Here is a 24472-nt window from a genome sequence, read left to right as displayed (position 1 = left end):
TAGATTATTCTACTATAGTGAAAAAAATAAATTAAATTTTAAGTTTTATTGTGTTTAAATTTACAGAAGAAAGAGAAACTAAATTCAAAATAAAACAGTTTCCAAGTTTTAGATGAATGTTCTTTCAGAATGAGATACCCTCTTGACTAAGCTAAATTCATTTTAACTAAATTTTAATTTATACCTTATTTCACTTCCTGTCACAAAATATAAAGATATTAACACTGTTAATGAAATGTGTTAGTCATGTTCTTATTTTTATATTACCAAGATTTAAATATTTATTTTTCTATTTTTAAACTGTAATTCCAACCAGTATTTAGTCTTGACTCTGTTTTCTAATGGCTTCAATGTTCACCATCATCTCCTTTACCATACCTTCCTGTTTCTAAAAGCTTTATTTGTATGTAGCCCTTTGAGACTAGATTTCCCTTTTGGGTAGTATCAATGCCTACTTGAAGATGCTGTAAAAACAAAACAACAAAAACACCAGTGTGTTAACATCACAAAAGTGTATTTCTTGCATACACTAAATAGTCAATGAAAATCATTCAGAGATCTAGTCTGATAAAGGCTCCAAATAAGTAATTGCTGTCATCATCACTGTGGCGTAAGAACAGCACGGTGGTGAGTGCTGCAGTGGCTCCAAGGGGATACATCTCATTTCCACTCTGCTGGCAAGGGTAGTCCAATCCTAACACACATGCTACAGGAGGAGAACTGGAATACAATTACTCTCTGCACACTGTGACTTATTTTTTCTGCGAAGCTCTTCCTTCTCCATTGTAGGTTTTTGCCTTGTACTCTCCATTTTTAGAAAAGTCTTGGTAAACCTATTTAAATTCTGGAAGCTTCATGTACTATATTATAAAGTGTGACTTTTTTGACCTAATTATCAAATTTTCCAATCTGAGGATCCTTAACAAGAAAAACGCTTTGCAGCATGTTCAATTTTCAGTAAATTATGCCTTCATTTAGATGTTTATGGGCTAATAAAAAGCCACAGTGTTCAAAACCTTCTTCATCAATTTCTGGAATATTTCTGTGCCTTACAGAGGATCAGTGGCTGACAATGGCATACTAAAATAATCATGCAAGCTAAAATGCCTTATTATAAGCTAGATTTTATCTGATCTACATATCCATAAATTTGGATGTGCACATCATTCCTATTAAGAAGTATTATACACAAGATTGGACTCCAGCAGGTCCTTGAAACACAGGCACATTACGTGAGCAGGTGTAACAGGTTCACAAGGCACTCACTTCCGCTGCATTAACACCTTGGTGTGTGTATGTTCAGTCGCTCAGTTGTGTCTGACTCTCTGTGACACCATGGACTGCAGCCCACCAGGCTCCTCTGTCCATGGGATTCTCCAGGCAAGAATACTGGAGTGGGTTGCCATTTCTTCCTCCAGAGGATCTTCCCGATTCAGGAATCAAACCTGCATCTCTTACATTGTCAGGCAGAGTCTTTACCGCTGTGCCACCGGGGAGGCGCACACCAGTACCTTACCCACAATCATTACCTACGGCCTCACAACTCACACTCGTGTCCTCATGATAATTATGGTATTAACCAGAGATGGACAGCTACAGCATGATAGTCTAAATTAAACTGTTTTATTCATTTAATTTTGAAAATTTTCAAATCTACATACAATACTGAAATAAAAAACCATACTCTATCTATATTTATCAAATGTTAATATTTCATTGTATTTCTCCATCTCTCCATAGATCACAGATAGATAATAGATGATGGTATACAGATGGATAATTTTTCTACTAAATCATCTAGAAGTTGCAGGTGTCATTGCCACCTTAATGCTAAATACTTCACCAGGTTATCTCCTAAGAACTGTAACTTTATCTTACACAAACACAATGTCATTATCACCCTCAACATATCATCCATATTCAGAAATTTCCAACTGTCCCTAAATTAAAGCTGCAAAATAGTAGACTCTTAAGCTGTAAAATCTGCTGTTCTTTACTTCTGGCAGAAAGCAGAAGAGACTGGAAGCAAACTCCTGCAAGGTCAGAGATTTATCCTTAAATTCCCAGTCCAGGATAAGATCTTAAAATGAAATTGTGGTCTTTTCTGCCATGCAGTGACATTATAGATATTGCAGATACCAAGTCACTGAGCTGAGGGGAAATCGGTTTCAGATTCTGCTGGTGATCCTGTTTTATTTCCTCTTATGTCCCCAGGCTTACCATTTCCTATTCCCATAAAAATAGAAAGCGACTAGGATTTTTTTTCCACTTTCTTTCACAGGCGGGAGGTGGGGCCAGTGCCAATCAAACTCCTATATTCATGCAGAGAACTTGGCTCACATCCACCATTTCACACTGAACATTTACTTCCCCTGACCCTTTCTCACTACTGCAGGACACTGGGAGTACAGCCAGAACACCCATGAATTCATCTTGCTCATATATATTTTTATTTCATTTATGGCCATGAAGATTTTTATGCTATGCTTGATCCCATCTAAGAGATTTTGGCTTTCCTTTCCATAGTTCATGTATTATCATAATGGGTCTGTCACAGAAAATAGAACATCAAAGCATAACTATATACAATATCTTAAAAAAAAAAAAAAAACTATATACAATATCTTAATTGGAAGTAATTACCAGGACCACTGCATATGGTTACATATGGTTGTACAGTTACTGTAAAGCACAGGAAGACCTACATTAAGAGTTACCTTGCTTCAGTTCAAGGCATGAAGCAGGTCACTCAAAGCTGGTGCTCTGGAACAACCCAGAGGGATGAAGTGGGGAGGGAGGTGGGAGAGGGTTTCGGGATGGGGGGTGATTCATGTCGATGTATGGGGAAAATCACCATAATATTGTAAAGAAATTATCCTCCAACTAAAAGAAATTAATTAATTAAAAAAAAAAGAGCTTGCTTCACACCAAGTTGTGTGTAAGTGTGAGGGCTCCATGCAACCACAGGAAGTGGCACCTTTTTCTAATTCATGGTGGTTTATTCGCCGTGGTGTCCAACTCTTTGTGACCCCATGGACTGTAGCCCGCCAGGCTCCTCTGTCCAGAGGATTTCCTAGAAAAGAATACTGGAGTGGGTTCCCTTTTCCTTCTTCAGGGAATCTGCCTGACCCAGAGATTGAACCCAGATCTCCTGCACTGCCTGCAGATTCTTTATCCACTGAGCTATGAGGAAATCTAACTCATACGAAGGAATTATTTGCTTATCAAGATATATGCCCATGGATGTGTGCCTCTTGAGAGGGGATATCTTTTCCCTAGTTCACAAAAAGGCAGTCTATGGGCCTACATGGACTACGTTTCCCAAGGGTTCTGGAAAGGTAGTGTCTGAGTTTTTTCAACCCCCACATAGGCAATGGGGAAAATACATTACAAAACCAAAGTCCTTATTGTTAAAAATTCAACAAGAAGATATAGCAGTGCCAAGCATGTACACATCTAACAAGAGAACGTCATGTTACATGAAGCACTGTGTGGTTAAAAGCAAAACTGAATACTCCAACACTTCTCTCCCAGTAAGCCATAGAATAAGTACACAATGCATGGAACTCATTGGCATTAGGTAACATCACCCTACTGTTATAATTTGGGTAGTGATTGTTGTTTAGTCACTAAGTCACGTCCAACTCTTTGCAACTCCATGGACTACAACACACCAGGCTTCTCTGTCCTTCACTATCTCCCAGAGTTTGCTCAAACTCACGTCCATTGAGTTGGTGATGCCATCCAACCACATCATCCTCTGTCGTTCCCTTCTCCGCCTTCTTGCAATCTTCCCAGCATCAGGGTCTTTTCCATCATCAGATTTTCACATCAGGTGGCCAAAGTATTGGACCTTCACCTTCAGCATCAGTCCTTCCAATGGATATTCAGGCATGATTTCCTTTCAGGTTGACTGGTTTGATCTCCTTTCAGTCCAAGGAACTCTCAAGAGTCTTCTCCAGCGCCACAGTTTGAAAGGATCAACTCTTTGGCCCTCAGGTTTCTTTATGGTGCAACTCTCACATCTGTACATGACTATTGGAAAAATTATAGCTTTGACTAGAGGGATCTTTGTGGGCAAACTGATGTCTCTGCTTTTTAATATGCTGTCTAGGCTTGTCATAGCTTGATAAATTTTTGGCACAACATTGCAGAGTCTAGCTTCCAAATCACTACTTATTGAGATTAACAAAATATTCACATCTATAATACAAATTCCCTTTAATATAGATAAATGTAAACTCATCATTTGGCAAATATTTAAGAGATACTGGTCACCTAAGCTGAAACCTGAAATATACACCAAGTTGAACATATTAAGTGGAATATGCTGTTACAGAAAAAGTATGCTTTCCTGTGATTACCTCATGCCCTAGTTATATAAACTGAGTGAAGGGTTTCTTAGAGAACAGAGTATAGTATGTCACTATATGTGTCACTAGCGTGCACGCATGCTAACAGCTTCAGTTGTGTCTGACTCTTTGCGACCCTACGAACTGTAGCCTGCCAGGCTATTCTGTCCATGGGATTCTCCAGGCAAGAATACTGGAGTGGGCTGCCATTCCCCCCTCCGGGGGATCTTCCTGACCCAGGGATCAAACCCATGTCCCTTAGGTCTCCCGTATTGGCAGGCAGGTTCTTTACTACCAATGCCACCTGGGAAGCCCCATAGTATGTCACTGTGAAAGCATAAATCAGGTAAGATAACACTTTTGGCAAGAATACAATATCAGGTAGTGATTGTTAGATAAGATATTTTCAGTCATATTGATTGACAATTGTTAAATGTAGATCTTATCTATCAAAACATGGATAAAAAAGATAGATACAAGGAAAAGAAATTTTATTGCATGTATCTGGAGCCAACAAATTTTAATAATGGCTGTTATATAATCACTAACAAACTCTGATCCTTTATCCACTGAATCTAATAAGAAATATGTTTATTGGCATGTTTCTTTCATAATGTCATAATATCTATCATTTGAAAATCCTTTCTTCCTACAATGAGTCATAGAAATCCATTTAAGTATTGCTTTAACCTGTTTTTAATTAGCAGTAAGCAAAATATCAACCAATAAAAAAATTAAAGACCCACCCTTAATTATGCACAAGAATTCTTTACACTAGAGGAATGGGATCAAATATAACCAATAGGGAGAATAAATTCATCTCATCTTTGGAAAGAAAAATTAGTTCAAAAGCATAAATTAATAGTGATATAAAAATAACTGTTTTAGTAAGACAGTGTTTTCTTTTTAACAGGTGAAGAAAATAATCATTTTTATTTCACCAGCAAAATATCATGTATAAAAGATCATATAAAAGGGATATGAGGCAAAGGCAACATCTCTCTTATTCTTACTGTCATTTATTAATTTGTGCAGGCCTTTTCTGTTTCCTTTAAATACTTACTCAACAGAGCTGTTGTGCTCAGAATTGATTTTGCTGCTTCAGCCACATTAGGCTGAGATACTTTTTGGCTTTCATCTGAATGAACAATTTCCTAGTTAGACACACTGGATTTGGACTTGGGTCAATAAAAGCTTTACTGTGTCCTTTCTCTTTCCTCTTGGATCTCACAAAAGAGACCTAAATTCCATTCATCTTTTCACTTGCCACAGTGGAATCTTTAGCAATGCACTTATGGCTTGAATGAAGAAACATAGCAAGAAATTGGCAGAGAAACAAGTAGGAATTCTCTATGTCCCATACTTGCACCCCTGAAGATCGGTTACCTCTGGGTATGCATGTAGATTTGTCCAGCTTTAACTATTTGTCTTTGCTATTCTGTGGGAACATAAATCCTTATCAAAGGTTTAATATAATCCTACTGAATCTCATGTGGCTAGCTAGCTCTTAAGGTATTTGCAAGAAAGCCAAGTTGATCAGATCCTGGTATTTAAATTTAAAATATTTGAAATGGATTGAGTCAAGGAGTTCTTTTTTGCAGCTTTGAATAGTGTCATTTACAGGACCAGATATTAAAGAGTCAGAATTTTTAAATATACAAATACATTTATAAAAATGTTTTTTTGAGATGTCTACCTGATTTTATAGATTTTTACATAAGAACCATGAAATGCTGCATCATTTTATCTGGCACTGAAAGTAACCAGGTCTAAACTATCAACTGTGAATAAAAAAATATGCTATGAACTGGATATAACTACAGAAAGGATGCTACATATTTCCTAAGGAGAAAAGCATGAGCATTGTGTTAGTAAATCCAGTGGTGGTTCCAGTTTGAGTACCAACTGATGCTTCACTCCATTCTACTCAACTTCAGAGGTTGGACAAGTTCAGTTCTGAGATGGGTAACCCTTTGGAGCTCATGTATTTATTGAATATGATCAGATGCTTTCTCTGCATAAGACATGAATAAAATATTGACTTATTTTCTCTGTTACAAGTTCCTTTTAAAGCCCCTTTCTAATGATATAAATAATTAAAAAGCTATGGAATATTCAACAGAGAAAAGAACTAACTCGAAGGAGGCAGGGAAATCTGTAAGAAAATTTTTAAAAATCGATTCATCCATAGGAAAAAATATAGCAATTAATGATCAATAGATACAAGACATGCACAGGAATAAATACAAGTAACGAAAAACCAAATGAATTTGCTTATCAGACACATGTCTATTGTAGAACTATTCTACACCAAGCACTGTTCCAGGTTCTGCTGCTGCTGCGTCGCTTCAGTCGTGTCTGGCTCTGTGCGACCCCATAGACAGCAGCCCATCAGGCTCCCCCGTCCCTGGGATTCTCCAAGCAAGAACACTGGAGTGGGTTGCCATTTCCTTCTCCAATAAAAGTGAAAAGTGAAAGTGAAGTCACTCAGTCGTGCCCGACCCCTAGCGACCCCATGGACTGCAGCCCACCAGGCTCCTCCGTCCATGGGATTTTCCAGGCAAGAGTACTGGAGTGGGGTGCCATTGCCTTCTCCTATTCTAGCTTCTAGAATATAATAATTCAACAATCAATGAACAAACAAGTCTCAAGTTTTTCCTTACATGCTGCATCTTACATCCCAATAAGGAAAGAAAATAAGAAAATAAGCAAGCTATTTAGTATGCCAGACATTCAGGTGTTTAATAGGAAGAAAATAGAGAAAAAAGGAATATGAAGGGGATGGGCTGGAATAAATTAGTACTGAACTGCATGTCTTGGTCTTTATTGAGAAAAACATCTGACAGATGTTTATTCCTAAATTTCACTCGACATTGGAAAAATATGCCCAAGTGTAAAATTCACCATATCTATAAGCATAATTTCCTAGAATGAGATTATATCTATGAAAAAGCTTGAAAAATATAGAGATGAAAATATGGAACTCTTCCCTGATAAGTTAAATTTATTATTCCATTTCTCCCACATTTAAGAACTGTTAGATTGCTCATGTGAGTCAAATCCAAAGAAAAGATCATAAATATTAGGTTGAGAAATATGGACCAGTGAGTATCAACTTCTTACTGGAAAAAACATGTGGAGGTTATATTAATGTATGGGCCAATGAAAGAAACGTTATAGGTTAAAAAAAAAAAAAAAGAAAGAAACAAGACAAAGGTTTTCTGTAAGAAAAGAAAAATTATGCTTAAGCTATATAGATTCTTTCAAAAATAAACATATGACCAGGAAGAAATCAGTGAAGATGACTTTGTTTTGACTTTCAGAAGACAATATGATTCCACATGAAAGATAATTTTAAAATGAGAAGATATAAAAAGGAAATAATTTTATAGATTCAGAATTGACATAGAAGGATACTGAAGTGAGAGAAAATACTTTTTGTAAGATATAGATAAACAGCGAGAATCCTCAGAATTTATGCAACTAGGAAGGAAAATGTACAACACAATCTCCCATTGTAATCAGTGGCACAGAGCTGTTCTAGGCAAAGACATCAAGCTGATGGAAATAAAGCCATCAATTCATATTCAGTAACAGCTACTGAGCACCTCCCGTGTGAGAGCAATATCCTAAGTGTTATATTACAATGATATGCTTAAAATATCGTTCGTGCATTGGTATGGTCATCAGCCAGGTGCTTAGGATTGTGATGCACAGAAAGACTTACAATGGCAAATGCTAAGCATATGATATATTTATGCCCAGGCAGTCCTGAAAGCATATAGCTCAGGCTGGGAGTGAAGTAGTGGTCCTCAAACCAAAGATTGCCTCAATTCAAAGTCACACATGCTCTCACTACTGAACAGCTGGAAGCGCACATGGAAGGGGGTGCCAAAGAACATTCTAGGAGAGAAACTGGCTTCAGAAATGCTATAAAAGTGAAAAAATGCATGTCAAGAAATAAGAAATATTCACGCAGGCAGCATTAACTTTCTGAGAACCTACTGTGCCAGGAACTCTGCTGAGACCTTGAGATTTACAAAGATGAACGGAAGAGTATTTTAGCCCTCAATTAACTCTCCAGTCTAGGAAGGGAGAAAGAGAAGAATGAACTTATTATCCTGACATATTGCCATAAGCATGTGTTTAGGAAATGCACTGAATGTAAGGATGGCTAAAAGGATAAAATGATCATCTCTGCTCGGGTAAGCAGGGATAGGCTTTTCAGGTGTTCTTGATTTGGATTTTGAGAGTTACCTGAAATTCAAACATACAAGGAAAAGGCAATATTTTGAGTGAGCGTGAGTTTTCAAAAGTACCAATACATACATCATCTGGAAGCCTTAGAGAAAGATTAGATGGCTTTTTATGGTTAACAGGAAAGGTACCCATGATACAACTGGACAGATGGACCTGTGAAGGGCCTTTGCTGCCATATTAAATATTCCAGTCTGCCTGGAACATGAATTATATTATGTAAATGAAGTATAGAAGATCCCATTAGAAAATTTATGGGTACCAAGTTTTGAAGAACTTTGAACACTAGAACAAATAGTTCATACATTATGAAAGGGCTTTTCCCAAGTGGCACCAGTGGTAAGGAACCTGCCTGACAATGCAAGAGACATAGGAGACCCAGGCTCGATCCCTGGGTCGGAGAGATCCCCCTGGAGGAGGAAACGGCAACCCATTCCAGGATTCTTTCCTGGAGAATCCCATGGACAGAGGAGCCTGGCAGACTACAGTCCATAGGGTCACAAAGAGTCAGGCACGACAGAAGTGTCTTAGCACACACATTATGAAAATCAAGGAGAATTCATTAAAAGATTTTCAGCCAGAAAGTTTAGAGTGTTGCTTTAAGAAAATGTAGTTGATGACAATATCCAGGATTGTTTAAAGGAGGAAAAATGGTTGTACCTGTGAGGACAGAATCAAAGGAAACTGATAAGAGTGGTAAAGGATCAAACTTAAAATGTTAGAAGAAAGTGTCAAAGATGAGTTCAAGATTTTGATCCATGTGTAAGCTGTAGAGAAAAATAAATAACTTTGTATCAACTCAGAATGTGAGACCTAATATTAGAGAAGCAAAACATTATAAATAAATACTCGGGATAAAATCTTGCTTACATACAATGGTAAACATTTACAAAATGAAAAGCAGAGTAAATTGCCTTTGATCTTTATTACAGTATAATTTTTACTTAAATTTTATAATGTTTTTTCCTGTTTCTGTGATTCTTCTAAGAAACTTGTAGAAAGTCAAATCTCCATACAGCTCTTATATGCCCCAATATCCTACTTTTGATAATCAAAATCATGAAAACAGGCTCCTAGCCACTGGCGCTGGTACCCTCCCAGCTGTTCTTTCTCAGGACCTCAGGATGTGGTATTGGGCAAAAGACCAGTCTAGGAAATAGCCTTTACTTCCTGTGATATTAGCTCTCCTGATTCTAAGACTAGAACAGATGTTCATCCAGGAAAAAAAGAATTAAGACGTGGGAGTATATTTCCTCATATGCTTCCATTTGCACTGACCTTCACCATAGCCAGCTTTTGCCTGGTCCAGACAGAATCACTGGCTCCGAGCCTTTAAGAGAATAAGCTGATGAGTCAGGAACTGAGACCTTGCACAAAGACTCCTTCACTGAAGGACATATTCCAACAAACACTGTAGCTTTTTGCCTTGCCCTTCAGCACGGTACAGATTTTCTGTTCTCACTGGGTAAAAAATTCAGTCTTGCTTCAGATCCCGTACAAAACAGATTTTAATATGGGTGTTAACTGGTGTAAGATATGTTTTCACTTCTATTATTTCTCTTTACCCTCCTTGTCTGACCAAGGGTAGGTTTTATACAATTTATCATTCATTCTAATAACATTTTGATAGTAAAAGGAATGCTATTGAGAATGAGCTTAAGCCATCAAGTGTAGAGGAGGACTTGGAAGATAGGATTATCCCACTGAATGAGATATTCTACTGACCACTTCTTTGGGCTCTCTAAAGAGAGGGTATAGGATGTGCAAGTGGGGAAAAATGCTATGTAGATTTTAAAAACATTGACGTGACATCATTCGAGGACTATACTGGATTAATTACAGTCTCATGTTTCCCCAGTGAAAAGCATTGTGTTCCTTTTCTCTTCTTTTACTTGAAATAATTTTCATGCATGTTATCTACTTTACTATGCTTTCTCTTTTGGTTGTCCATAAACTTGGAGACCTCATTTTAGCTTTTATTACCACACTATAGGGCTTACGTGGTGGCTGATGGTAAAGAATCTGCCTGCAATGCAGGAGACCCTGGTTCGATCCCTGGGTCAAGAAAATCCCCTGGAAAAGGGAATGGCTACCCACTCTAGTATTCTGGTCTAGTATTCTGGCTACAGTCCATGGGATCACAAAGAGTCAGAAATGAGTAAGTGACTAACACTTTCACACTTTCACCACCATATAAGTCTTCACAAATTTGTGTGTGTGTGTGTGTGTACTCAGTCGTATCCAACTCTTCACGACCCTTTGGACTGCAGCCTGCCAGGCTCCTCTGTCCACAGGATTTTTCAGGCAAGAATACTGGAATGGGTTGCCATTTTCTCCTCCAGGGGATCTTTCCCACCCAGGGATTGAAACTGTGTCTCCTGCATTGCAGGCAGATTCTTTACTGCTGAGCCATTGGAGAAGGCCCTCACAAATCTTGACCATTTTAAATTTTATTTTATCATTTTAGCATTGTGTATCATTTAGGAAGTTATTTTAATAGTTATATTTACTTATAGCTCACTTAGACTCAATCTCCTTTTGAACTCTTTCTCTTACATACACTAACACAGAGAGAGAGACACATGTATCTAGCAGGAGCAATTAATTAATCACTGTACAATATGCTCTAGTTCTTTCTGTAACATTCAGGATAAGGAAAAACCTAACAATACCATTTAATCACCACTGTGCCCAACTTGGCAGGCAATTATTATTCATTCTTTATATGTCTTGGAGGCAATAAAATGTCATCAGAAAATATTTACCAAACTGAAATTTAAAACACATTCACTCAAAAGTACAAAATGAATGTCACTGTACACAAAATACTATACTAAAGCTGTAAGTAATAAGAAAGAAATAAAGGCATAATCTCTGCCAAAAAGAACTTAAAACTTATGTTGAAATTAAGCAGTGCAAGCTTAAAAATTACTTAAGAATACACATCAATAAATCTGAACCACTATCTTACACAATATACAAAATAAACTAAAACTGCATGAAAGACTTGAATGTAAGACCTGAAACCATAAAATCCATAGAAGGAATCACTGACAGCCAGCTGTTTTACATGAGTCTTACTATTATTTTTTGGATCTGTGGTCTCCAAAAGACCAAAGCTAAAATAAACAAATGAGACTACATCAAACTAAATGACTTTTGCACAGCAAAGTCAGCAACAAAACAAAAGAATGACCTACTGAATAAGAGAAAATATTTGCACACTATATATTAAGAGGCACAAACTTATAGTTATTGATATATAATAAGTAAGTCATGGGCATGTATATATACAGAATAGGGAATATAGTCAATAATGTAGTAATTTTAAATTGAAGGCAGGAGAAGAAGGGGACAACAGAGGATGAGATGGTTGGATGGCATCACCGACTCAATGAACCTGAGTTTGAACAAACTCTGGGAGACAGTGAAGGACAGAGAAGCCTGGTGTGCTGCAGTCCATTGGGTCGTAAAGAATCAGACACAACTGAGCAGCTGAACAACAACTTTAAGCAGTAACATGATAACTGACTAATCATGGTGATCATCTCATCATGTGTATAAATGTTAAATGACCATGTTGTTCCCTGGGAACTAATACAACATTGCAAGTCTATTATACTTCAATTTAAAAAAGAATACACATCAATTTAGGAGGAAAAATATAAAATCCAAGGGGCTTCCCTGGTGGCAGAGTGGTAATGAATCCACCTGCCAATGCAGGAGATGCAAGAGATGCAGGTTCGATTCCTGGGTCAGGAAGATCCCCTGGAGAAGGAAATGGCAACCTACTCTAGTATCTTGCTTGCAAAATTTCATGGCCAGAGGAGCCTGGCAGGCTACAGTCCATGGGATTGCAGAGAGTTGGACATGACTTAGTGACTGAACCACAGCAACAACTGAGCACGCGTGCACATATATCAAAGCTAAATGATTTTTAGCTTTATGGTTTATTTAAGGAGTGTCCTTAATGTACTAATTGTTGTATCTTGTATTAAGAGATGAAAGAGGGAGAACAAGCATCCAGTGAGTTTAAAAAAATAAGTACTTTGATCAGAACACAGGTAATAGTAGGCAAATTGTGACCACAGATATTATGAGATAATGGAAAGCTATGACACTTAGCAAGGTGAAGCTTCTGGGTCAACAGGAAGTAAGACGCTTGTCCCTTGAGAGTGGCCGTAGAGGTGAGAGGTCAACAAGCAGCAAAGTTCCTGCTTCAGTGTAACCACTAAAGGGAGAAGAATCATGAAGATCTAGGCCCCTTCTCTGACAATGCAGTGACATGAGACAACAGGACACCTTCTCATTTTTCCAGTGACACACTGGCCTCCTTTTTAATTCTCTACTGATCCCCTTTGGGGTAGTGAGTGCTCATACATACTTAATCACTCAGTTGTGTTCACTCTTTGCGACTCATGGACTGTAGCCCACCAGGCTCCTCTCTCCATGGGATTTCCCAGACAAGAATACTGGAGTCGGTTGCCATTACCTTTTCCAGGAGATCTTCCCAATCCAGGGATCGAACCTGCACCTCCTGCATTGGTGAGTAGACCCTTTACCACTGAGGGTGTTCCTCAATAAAGGGAGCCTGTTTGAAATCAAACTATGCTCCCCAACACATCACTAGTGTTACTCAATTGCCAGCCACATATAACCTGTGAGGTTATCTTGACCAAAAAAATAGAAGAGAGCCATTGTGGAGATGAAAATTAGAGTCACTGTTTCTGACTCTGGGTGTACTATTAAAGACTTTATTTAGTTAATGTGCATGGTTGACTTACAGGAAATTACAATGCATTTATTTTTGCTACTCAAACTGTGTCCCATGGGCAACATGGTTGGTTGCTTGTTAGAAATCAGATGGTCAGGCTATATCCCACACGTACAAATCAGAATCTGCATTTTAGAGAGAGATTCAGATGCTTAGTGCATGTCCTGTGCTCTGGCTCAAGCTATCATTTTCTTCATCTCGGCTGTTGCTAAACTCATGGAGATTGTTCTGCTTTTCATGTCCCTCTTGCTCAGGATCACTGGGGTAACCCCAACTCAACGGTTGTCAGAACAGTTCTGCTGAGAGGTGTTTTCCCAAACCTTATAGTTTGTTAAGGTTGAAAAGAGGGCATATAAAGAAATGGGTTGAGGGAAAGAGTAGGAAGAAGACAAAAAAATGAAAAGAAAAGAAAAATCAAAGGAGACAAGAGTGGATACAAGGGATATTTGCATCTCTACAGTCCTCTTATCTAGTGTGTCTACTCAGTATTTCTCTTATTAGTTTTCCACTCAAGAAGAAAAAAGGGTGTTCTTTTTGAACTCAACTTTTAACAATGATGGCCATTCTCAAACTGATTTCCAAAGAATTCTAACTACTAGAACAGAGAATTTTTGGAAAGAGGCAGCCTCCATTTGGATTACAAAGACAGACTCTTCCTGCTGGAATAGAATCTAATTCATAAAATATTAATTTTATCTGGCTGGATCAAGAGAAGCAAGCAGGAAACAAAATACAAATTCTGCTAAGGGACTAGAGGAAAATGAACAGAGGAGAGATGTGGAGGAAGATGGAGAGAAAAAGTTCCTACACATTTTGCTGGATGACATATGATCCTATCAGAGCCCTGAGAGCTAATGAAATGTGTGAAACAGATATGAGAATCTATGTACTTTCCACTAATCCAATATCAAAGAGATATTCGTAAATGTAAAAGAATGCCACTTTTCTATGTTTGGTTTTATTTCTCCTAAGGAAAATGATCTGTTAATATGCAATGAGTTTATTATTATTGTTTTTAAATAAATTAAAAATGTTTTAGAAAAAAAAAATAAATAAATAAATCCTTTTAAATTCTAAACACTATAAATAGATTTCAAAATATAATCTATGAGAGCATCTAGACAAATGCTGAAAACCTTTTACATACATGAACTGTCAACACCAATTCTTTTTTTGATTAAAATGCACCTCCCAGAAAAATAGAGAATTTACCATCTATCACACTTCATAGATGAGCATTTTTTAATGCAGTCCCATTAAAGGTACTAACAAGATTAGGATGTCTACTGTCCTGAACATCTTTTGTTTGTCTGCTTAATACTACTCCTGTATTCGGGAAAAGACAACTCCATTCTCTGGGGAAGTGCTCCCCATAACAAAACAACTGTACGGTGGGGAAGAAGGCTCCACCAACTCCTAGTTCATTGTTTAAGGTTAAACATCTGAGCCAACCCAAACCAATCATCATTCTTTCTCAGATGTTGTTTTTATGTATTTGTTTTTGTTTTTCAAACTGAAGAGGAAGAAAGGGATTCCATTCCAACTAGTGGCAGAAGTATGGAGGTAGGAAACAAGAAACCCTGTATCTATGGTTCTGTCAATAAGAGGGTGATCGATATCTTTAGAACATGAGGCCTGAATGGAGAGAAAATTTTAAATGAGCTAACAAGGGAATGAGCTCTGGCTGCATGTCAATGCCTGGTTTAGAGTATCTTTCTGGCCAAGCTGTAAGTTGTGTGAATCTCCTAATGATTTCCTCTTTTTTTTAACATAAATTTATTCAAGTTAAATGCATGTTATTTGGGGCTTCCCTGGTGGCTCAGTGGCAAAGAATCTGCCCGCATCCAGTACAGCCAACATAGGTTTGATCTCTGATCCAGGAAGATCCTACATACCTCAGAGCAACTAAGCCTGTTCATCACAACTATTGAGCCTGTGCTCTAGAGCCTGGGAGCTGCAACTACTCAGCCCACATGCAGCAACTGCTGAAGCCCATACACTCTAGAGCCTGTGCTCTGTAACAAGAGAAGCCACCACAATGAGGAGCCTGATCTTTGCAATGAAGAGTAGCCCCACTCGCTACAGTTAGAGAAAGCCCGTGCAGCAATGAAGACCCAGCACAACCAAAAATAAATAAATGTATATTATTTGCAACCAAAAAGATCCTCACTGAAATACAATTGCTACCTCCTTTTTTTTTGGCTGCATCTCTCAGCTTGCAGAATCTTAATTCCCTGACCAGGAATCAAACCCACACCCTTGTCAGTGAGAGTATAGAGTCCTAACCACTGGGCCATCAGGGAATTCCTACCATCATTATTCTCAACCTTATTCTCAGAACTCAAGAAGTGCAATGAGAGAAAGAAAATGAATAGAAAGAGTAAACATTGAAGATAAAGAAAATCTAGCTATGGGTCGATGGCATTACCTATCTAGAACACAGAAAGATTCAGTTTAGAAACATTGGGAAAATATAAATGGATGGTAATGCTGCCAAAAGTAAAACTATAAAAATCAAAGATAACTTTCCTATGTATTAGCAATAAGAAATCAAAAAAAAAATAATAGAAAGATTTAAATGCAGCCCAAACCCCATGTCCCTTGATAGGAAGACACACATTGAGATATTTATTCTTTTAAATAAATCCTGCAAATAATACATCTTATACAGTTAATACTTTCTGCCTTTGGGCAAGAACCTTGGCAAGAGAGGGAAGGAAAGTGAGAGGCAAGCTCTTTCATCCTTTAGCCTGTATATTTTGTATTATTTGAATTACTTATAATCATGTATCCATGCAGAACATTTGTAATTCAAGAAAGCAATGTTACAAAAATAGTTTTGGCTCTAACATTATGAATAATATAATTATTTTACAACTTGAGGGGTCAGAAGTGGGTGGATGGTCTGGCATGAATCCACAAAGAATATTACTTTTATAATATGGTATGCTATGGGCTTTTCTCTTTCCTCAAACTGAAGGTCAACCAGATGGTAAGTTCTTTAAGAGCAAGAATATTTTCATCTTTGTACCCAAGTACTTATTAACACAATGATGATATTTGGTGCTGTTCAATAAGTTGAAAAATGGAATATTTCCAACCATATCAGTAAGCAAAGGATGTCACAGACATCAGCAGTTGAAGCCACCACAGATGGCGAGCATCGAGCAAGGGAAAAATACCTGCCATTTAGCAGCCATTTAGCAAACTGCAGCCACTCCCCCAGGGTGAGCCCTGAGGAAATTCAGGATGTGAAAACACACTTACTGGCCCCACATAGCTGAGGTGCATATCAAAGGGATGATTTCAATGAGCCCAGACTCTTGCATCTTCCCAAACACAGAAAAGAGCAAACTCCTTAGCAAACAACTTGGGATATCTGATTTTCTTTGGTTTACAATAATCTTTGAGCTCAAACTACCTGTCCTTTGTTTCAAAATTTCTATATAACCTGGCTGCACCCCGCAACCCCTGCCTCAGAGCAATTCTCTTGGGGTTACTTGTGATGCTATCTCCATTAGTCTTAAGTCCTAAAAATACAGCTCTTAACTTTTAGGTTGTGATGTTTTTTAAGTCTACAAAGTGCTACTATATTTTGTTGAGTGAATATATGATAAGAATATAACTATTCAGGGGACAGTCATAAGGGCATCTACTTTCATAAGACAAAGCATTACCTAGTAGTACATGAAAACTGTTTTCTAAGTGAAAACTTAAATTCTTTAAGCCAGGCTTAGAACTTCACTGGTGTTTCAGTGGTAAAGAATTTGCCTGCCAATCCAAGAGACACAGGTTCAATCCCTGGATCAGGAAGATCCCCTAGAGAAGGAAATGGCAACCCACTCCAGTATTCTTGCCTGGGAAATCCCATAAGCAGAGCAGCCAAGTGGGCTACAGTCCATGAGGGTGCAAAAAGTCAGACATGACTTAGCAGTTAAACAACCACAACAAAATCTCAGATGACTTTTGGTGCCATATGGATATAATGATTGAGAGAAAGAATGATTTTGTCACCTGATAAATTGATTTGAGCAGTATAGTTGTAGGCTAAATGTAGGAGAATATACCCAACATACCAAGAATAACAAGGATACAGCCCTTTCAACAAATTCCAAAAATATATCTGTATTTTTACAAATCTGGTAAATAAATTGATTATTAAAGGAGAAAGTTCTTCCTATATTAAGCAGACTCCTCCATAATGTTCATAAGAAAAGAATGTATCTCTGGGTAATCAGACATGCGAAGCCAAAACAATTCTAGATGCACTGAGTGTTATGGCAGTGAATGCACTACAAGCTCAGATGTACAAGGATAAAACTATTTCATCAGTTCCTTATTGTTTAATTAAAAATAATATTATCTTTTCAGCCATATGTATATTTATACCTTTGTTGAAAATGTTAATAATAGTCCATTCTTTTCCTTTGTTTATCTAAATCTGAGGCTCAACTTTTCATGACAACTTGCAGAAATTTTTTTTCTAGCAAATGTATTAATATTTTTAAATTATATTAAATGCTTTACACAAACTGAAAATGATTTACAAAGATTATCCTTTCTCTTAGAAACATTCATTAATTTTTATAAGGAGGATAGTAGTGAAAGTAGAAAAAATAATAGTCTAATCCCAAGATTTTCTGGGAGCAGAAAGCTTGATCTCATTGAAATGAATGATTTGTCCCCAAAATCAATATTGTAAATATCTCCCCCTTCCTCCCCTTTCCAACAGAAAGATTCTAACTCTAAAGTGCTAGGTTAGGTCTCGGTGATTCTGATGCTCATGATTTATGTACAACCAAATTCACTCTATTATGCTCTACTTTTGTAGAGCCAATCTAAAATTAATGTTTTGAGTTTGTGGAAAATACAAAGAGACCTCTATCAAACTTTATTATTAGATGATTAAAAGGAACTTTTCCCAGAAAGTCTGTCTTCTTAATTATGAGCTAGATAATAATAATGATGACAACACAGTAATAATAAAAAATAAATGCTAATGTTGCTTAAGCATTTGGTACTGTGCACTATTTTAAAGGCTGTATATCTCATTAATTCTCATTACTACCATACACAGTATTTGCAATGTTATCTCCATTTTATAGACTGTTATCTGTAATAATTTCACCAGTCAGGAACTAGCAAAACTGGGGATGAAACTGAAGCATGACAAACACTGGAATCCCTCTTCACATCGTTCTTTCCCTTATTTTCTCTTTCCCTCATAGACTTAACATTCATTCTTTCATTTCTGTTCCTTATCCTTTCTTGGACTCCATTTTTCCCCAGATGCTACTTATGAGAACCTCAGGCACCGAGCATAACAATCCTAAATTGACAATACCATTTCACAGAATGTTATATTTTACTTTTTAACAACTAAAATCTTTTGAAAGCAAGTTTTTCCTTGAGGTTCACGCTGCCTTAAGATTTTGACATCTACCCTATCATTTTCCTGCCTGCATCATTTGGAGAGACTCCGAAGTCAGTAGATGGCTCTTCTAAGACTTAATGACCTTAGAGTTTGTTGATTACCTCAACTGGGATAACTTGACTTTCACTTAACTCCTCAATGGCACCACCATCAACACACGGGAAGCCCTAACATCCTTTTCCTACAACAATAATTTTCTATTGTCACTAATATTTCTTACCCCTCTTAGTTTGCCAAATAAATCTTCTGATATCACCCATTTCTCTCTATTTTTAGTTCATTTACATCCTATATGTGATGACTCATCACCCTGCCTCCTTCTATCCTGCTCTTCTTCCAAAATGTTCCTCTGCAAATCAACCACTGCAGCAGTACTAGACATAGCTCAAAGTAGAGAACAAATGTGCAATACAACTATGTAGACCGTTAGATCATTCCAACAAAACTGTATTGCACATTTTCATCTCTGCTTTCAAAAGTCTTCAGCCATCCAGTTGTGTATTCTGAACAAGCTCCCTCTTCTAGTCCCTTCATTGATCATTCATTCCCCACTTTCACCATTACCCTCAGGTCCCCTGTCTCAACGTGCTGTCACGTCACTGCAGATTACTATACTTCCATCATCACAGGAAAAGTCAGGGGTGGTTATGAACACACTGCTGCATTTCTGCTTCCTTACCCATAACTGTGTCTCCCCTTATCTTGTTTAACCTGTTGCAGAGGAAGCAATTTTCAGGCCATTCATGTATCTGTACCTGAAATCTATCTTCTCCAACCCTTGATCCATGAGTTATCCATTGTTCCTGTGCACTTAATCTTACTTACTAATGATTCTTCTATATCAGCATATGAATATTCTCTAGTTACTCCCATTAAACAAAATCCCTTCCAGGCTTTACATATCTCTCTAGATTTTGCCTCAGAACTTTCTTTCCTTTCATAATGAAGTATCTTTTTTATATTTTTCGTACTAGTTTTTTTTTTAATTGGAGGATAATTACTTTACAATGTTGCACTAGTTTCTGCTGTACAACAATGTGAATCAGCCATAAGTATACATATGTCCCCTCCCTCTTGAGTCTCCCTCTCACCCACCCAGGGGCATCCCTCTAGGTCATCACAGAGCACTGAGCTAAGCATCCTGTGCTATAAAACTGCCTTCTGCTAGCTATCTGTTTTACACATGGTAGTGTATATATGGGGGTGTCCCTTGTGACTCAGATGATAAAGAGTCAGCCTGCAATGCAGGAGACGCAGGAGACATGGGTTTGATCCCTGGGTTGGGAAGATTCCCTGGAAAAGGAAATGGCAACCCACTCCAGTATTCTTGCCTGGAGAATCCCCATGGACAGAGGAGCCTGGCGGGCTACAGTCCATAGGGTCACAAAGAGTTGGACACAACTGTGTGTGCTGGACACACACAATATCCCTTTATAATGCATTACTTATTCTATTCAATTTATTTTTAAATTTGTGAGCTGAGATCTAAAACATATAGTCTCATAAGATTACTTTTTAAATGAGATTTTATTTTGTAAAAGATCAAATAAATGCCCCAAATTATAAGGATGATGATTTTTATTCTAGATTTCACAATGTTTTTTAAGTCTGTATTTTGAGCCTGAAACCTGAAATTATTTTAAACTGATTATCACATAATACAGAAGAATTTTTCTTTAAAGGGGAAAAATACTTAATTGTGGCAGAGGAAATTGTGTTGCCATTGGAACAATCACTTGACTATGAGATTGCATAACTAAAATTTTCAACCACAGGTGCAGGGAATAGGGAATTTTCTGCACAAACAGAATATTTACAGCCCATAATTAATAGATAGAAGAATCAAATCATAGTTGGCTCCAGCAGTGACTGCTGAGATGGCTAAAATGCAGCTCCACTAACAATAGGGACTACCTTCACTGCATGACACTCTCATGACAGAATCACAGCTGGCCAGGACCTTTGGGGACACAGAGGCCAGGCTGTGACCCTGTGTAAGAATGTCTTACTCTGTGTCCCTGACAGATGGTCTGCTCAGCTCCCTCTGGGACTCAGCACCTCAGAAAAATAGCCCTGCTCACTTCTAGACCTTTCTAGAGGTTAAAAGGTTTCACTAAACATTGTATCAAAATTTCTATCATTGTATCTTTATCTGTTTATCACATATCAGAGATGTGAAAAATCTAGTTCTTTGATAGGATAACACTTCATGTATTTTGTTACATCTATTATCAGGCCTTTCCTTCTTGGGGGCTAAGATATTCCCAACTTTTTAAAACTATTTTATGCTTGGCATGATTTCCAGAATCTTTGCAATTTTTATCTTCCTCTGCTAGGCAAATTCACCTTTACAAAAGTGGGACATCTGTAGTTAGACATAGTTTTTAGATGTAATTTGACCATTGAAAATGTGATCAAAATACTAACTCCCATATTTTTAAAGTGTATGTTATATTAATCAGCCTAAAACTAGAACAAATGGGCCTATGTTTTTAGTCTTTGTTGGTTCATATGAACTTATTTTGAAAAAGCAGAATCTCTGGAACAGAAAATAATTCCAAATACAATTGATTTTTAAAACAGTATTTTCTCTATAAGCTTAACCCTCATGCATTCCATTCATATTCCAATACACACATTAGACTGAAGTGTGAATGAGACCATGAGGAAAAGTACAAATTTGTACTAAGTTAGATTAACAAAGCAAACAAAAAAATACCTTTCTGGTTGGAAAGTAAATATTGTAAATATATAGAATTACCAAAAAATATTTATTAAATGGATGCATTTCATTTAATATTCCCTATGGAACTTTTTAAGGATTTTAACAAAGTGTTTCTCAAAAAAAAAAAAAAGGCCAGAAACAAACACTTGAGAAAAATAAATGAGAGTTCATAATGCCAAATATTAAGGCATATGATAAACTCTAATAATTTTAACATGGAAGCTGTAACTAGAATGACAGAAATTGAAATTCATAACCCTGAAGCTAACAGAAGCAGAAGATATTAAGAAGAGGTGGCAAGAATACACAGAACTATATAAAAAAGATCTTCATGACCCAGATAATCATGATGATGTGATCACTTAGAGCCAGACATCCTGGAATGTGAAGTCAAGTGGGCCTTAGGAAGCATCACTACGAACAAAGCTAGTGGAGGTGATGGAATTCCAGTTGAACTATTTCAAACCTTAAAAGATGATGCTATGAAAGTACTGCACTCAATATGCTAGGAAATTTGGAAAACTCAGCAGTGGCCACAGGACTGGAAAAGGTCAGTTTTCATCCCAAAGAAAGGCAATGCCAAAGAATGCTCAAACTACCACACAATTGCATTCATCTCACATGCTAGTAAAGTAATGCTCTAATTCTCCAAGCCAGGCTTCAAAAATATGTGAACCATGAATTTCCAGATGTTCAAGCTGGTTTTAGAAAAGGCAGAAGAACCAGAGATCAAATTGTCAATATCCGGATGCTGGATCATCAAAAAAGCAAGAGAGTTCCAAACAAACATCAATTTCTGCTTTATTGACTATGCCAAAGCCTTTTATTATGCAGACCACAATAAACTGTGGAAAATTCTGAAAGAGATGGGAATACCATACGACCTGACCTGCCTCTTGAGAAATCTGTATGCATGTCAGGAAGCAACAGTTAGAACTGGACATGGAACAACAGACTGGTTCCAAATAGGAAAAGGAGTATGTCAAGGCTGTATATTGTTACCCTGCTTATTGAACTTACATGCAGAGTACATCATGAGAAATGCTGGGCTGGAAGAAGCACAGTTGGAATCAAGATTGCCGGGAGAAATATCAATAACCTCAGATATGCAGATGACACCACCCTTATGGCAGAAAGTGAAAAAGAACTAAAGAGCCTCTTGATGCAAGTGAAAGAGGAGAGTGAAAAAGTTGGCTTAAAACTCAACATGCAGAAAACTAAGACCATGGCATCTGGTCCCATCACTTCATGGCAAATAAATGGGGAAACAGTGGCTGACTTTATTTTGGGGGGCTCTAAAATCACTGCAGATGGTGACTGCAGCCATGAAATAAAAATATGCTTACTCCTTGGAAGGAAAGTTATGACCAACCTAGACAGCATATTAAAAAGCAGAGACATTACTTGAACAACAAAGGTCCATCTAGTCAAGGCTATGGTTTTTCGAGTATTCATGTATGGATGTGAGAGTTGGACTATAAAGAAAGCTGAGCACCGAAGAATTGATGTTTTTGAACTGTGGTGTTGGAAAAGACTCTTGAGAATCCCTTGGATGGCAGGGAGATCCAACTAGTCCACCCTACAGGAAATCCTGAGTGTTCTTTGGAAGGACTAATGTTGAAGCTGAAACTCCAATACTTTGGCCACCGGATATGAAGAGCTGACTCATTTGAAAAGACCCTGATGCTGAGAAAGACTGAAGGTGGGAGGAGAAGGGGATGACAGAGGATGAGATGGTTGGATGGCATCACTGACTCAATGAACATGAGTTTGGGTAAACTCCAGGAGCTGGTGATTGACAGGGAAGCCTGGCATGCTGCTGTCCATGGCATTGCAAAGAGTGGGATACAACTGAATGACTGAACTGAACTGAACCCTGAAGCAGACAATGTATTGTATTAAACACACACACACAAACATATATATATATAGGTTTTTCATCATGAATCAGTGGAAAGAGAATATATTAGTCTAGAAAATTTTGACTCCTTATTCACTTCTTGTGAGATTACAAATTTGGCACAGCACTTCTAGAGAGAATTTTGGAGATCTTTATCAAATCCTTAAAACTATTCTGCATTTTTCTACAGAAAATTCCAGAAATCCTAATAAAATAATCAGATATTTTGACCAAGAACAGTACAGAGTAGTTTATTTATATAGGAAAAAAGGAAAATGTATAAATTCTAATAATAGTAGAAGGAATTAAATAGTTGCAAATATTGACATGCAAACACTAGTTTCTGTAAGAATCAACCTGCAGATATAATGCTTTAAATATAAAAGAATGTACTTTGTATTAAGTATAAACCACACTTCTGATTAATGATGGCTCTTCTCTAAGAATCCATGATTCAGGGACCCATGTTCCTTCCAGCTTATGACTCTGCCTTCTTTTTTTTTTTTTTTTTAATTGAAGGACAATTGTTTTACAGAATTTTGTTGTTTTCTATCAAACCGCAATATGAATCAGCCATAGGTATACACATATCCCCTCCCTTTTGAACCTCCCTCTCATTTCCCTCCCCATCCCACCCCTCTAGGTTGATACAGAACCCCTGTTTGAGTTTCCTGAGCCATACACCAAATTCCCATTGGCTATCTATTTTATATATGGGGCTCAGCCTTCTTTGATCCCCGGCTTCCAGTGAAGCCAGTCTCATTCTGACCAAAGGCAAAAACTCTGGAAGTAACACATGTATGAGATGTTGCTTTCTGTTTACAGTCCATCTGCAGGAACTCAGTCACAAGCCTCATCTAGCTTCCAGGAAACCTAGGAAGGATAGTTGAGCTCTGCTGCTGCTGCTAAGTCACTTCAGTCGTGTCCAACTCTGTGCGACCCCATAGACGGCAGCCCACCAGGCTCCCCCGTCGCTCCCCCGTCTCCAGGAAAGAACACTGAAGTGGGTTGCCATTTCCTTCTCCAATGC

At 37.6% G+C, this 24472-nt stretch overlaps 1 protein-coding gene across 6 annotated transcripts in view; it reads right to left on the bottom strand.

Annotated features, from left to right (window-relative positions):
• Nucleotides 1-24472, bottom strand: part of LOC147361797 (uncharacterized) — a 331684-nt gene that overhangs the window by 84440 nt on the left and 222772 nt on the right. For 3 of the 6 annotated variants that reach the window (XR_015138279.1, XR_015138281.1, XR_015138280.1), the window contains one exon: nt 1-24472. This exon is cut by the window's left edge and continues 21193 nt beyond it. The exons of the other annotated variants lie outside the window; for them this stretch is intronic. The gene's annotated coding sequence lies outside the window, so the exon portion shown is untranslated. 6 annotated transcript variants of the gene reach the window in all.

This window comes from Bos grunniens, chromosome 12 (genome assembly GCF_055505025.1).
Source record: "Bos grunniens cultivar Pamir isolate PY7600 chromosome 12, Bosgru_T2T1.0, whole genome shotgun sequence".
In the NCBI taxonomy this organism is placed as follows: domain Eukaryota; kingdom Metazoa; phylum Chordata; class Mammalia; order Artiodactyla; family Bovidae; genus Bos; species Bos grunniens.
The sequence above is the reverse complement of the archived record's forward strand: the minus strand, read 5'-3'. Positions and strand labels throughout refer to the sequence as shown.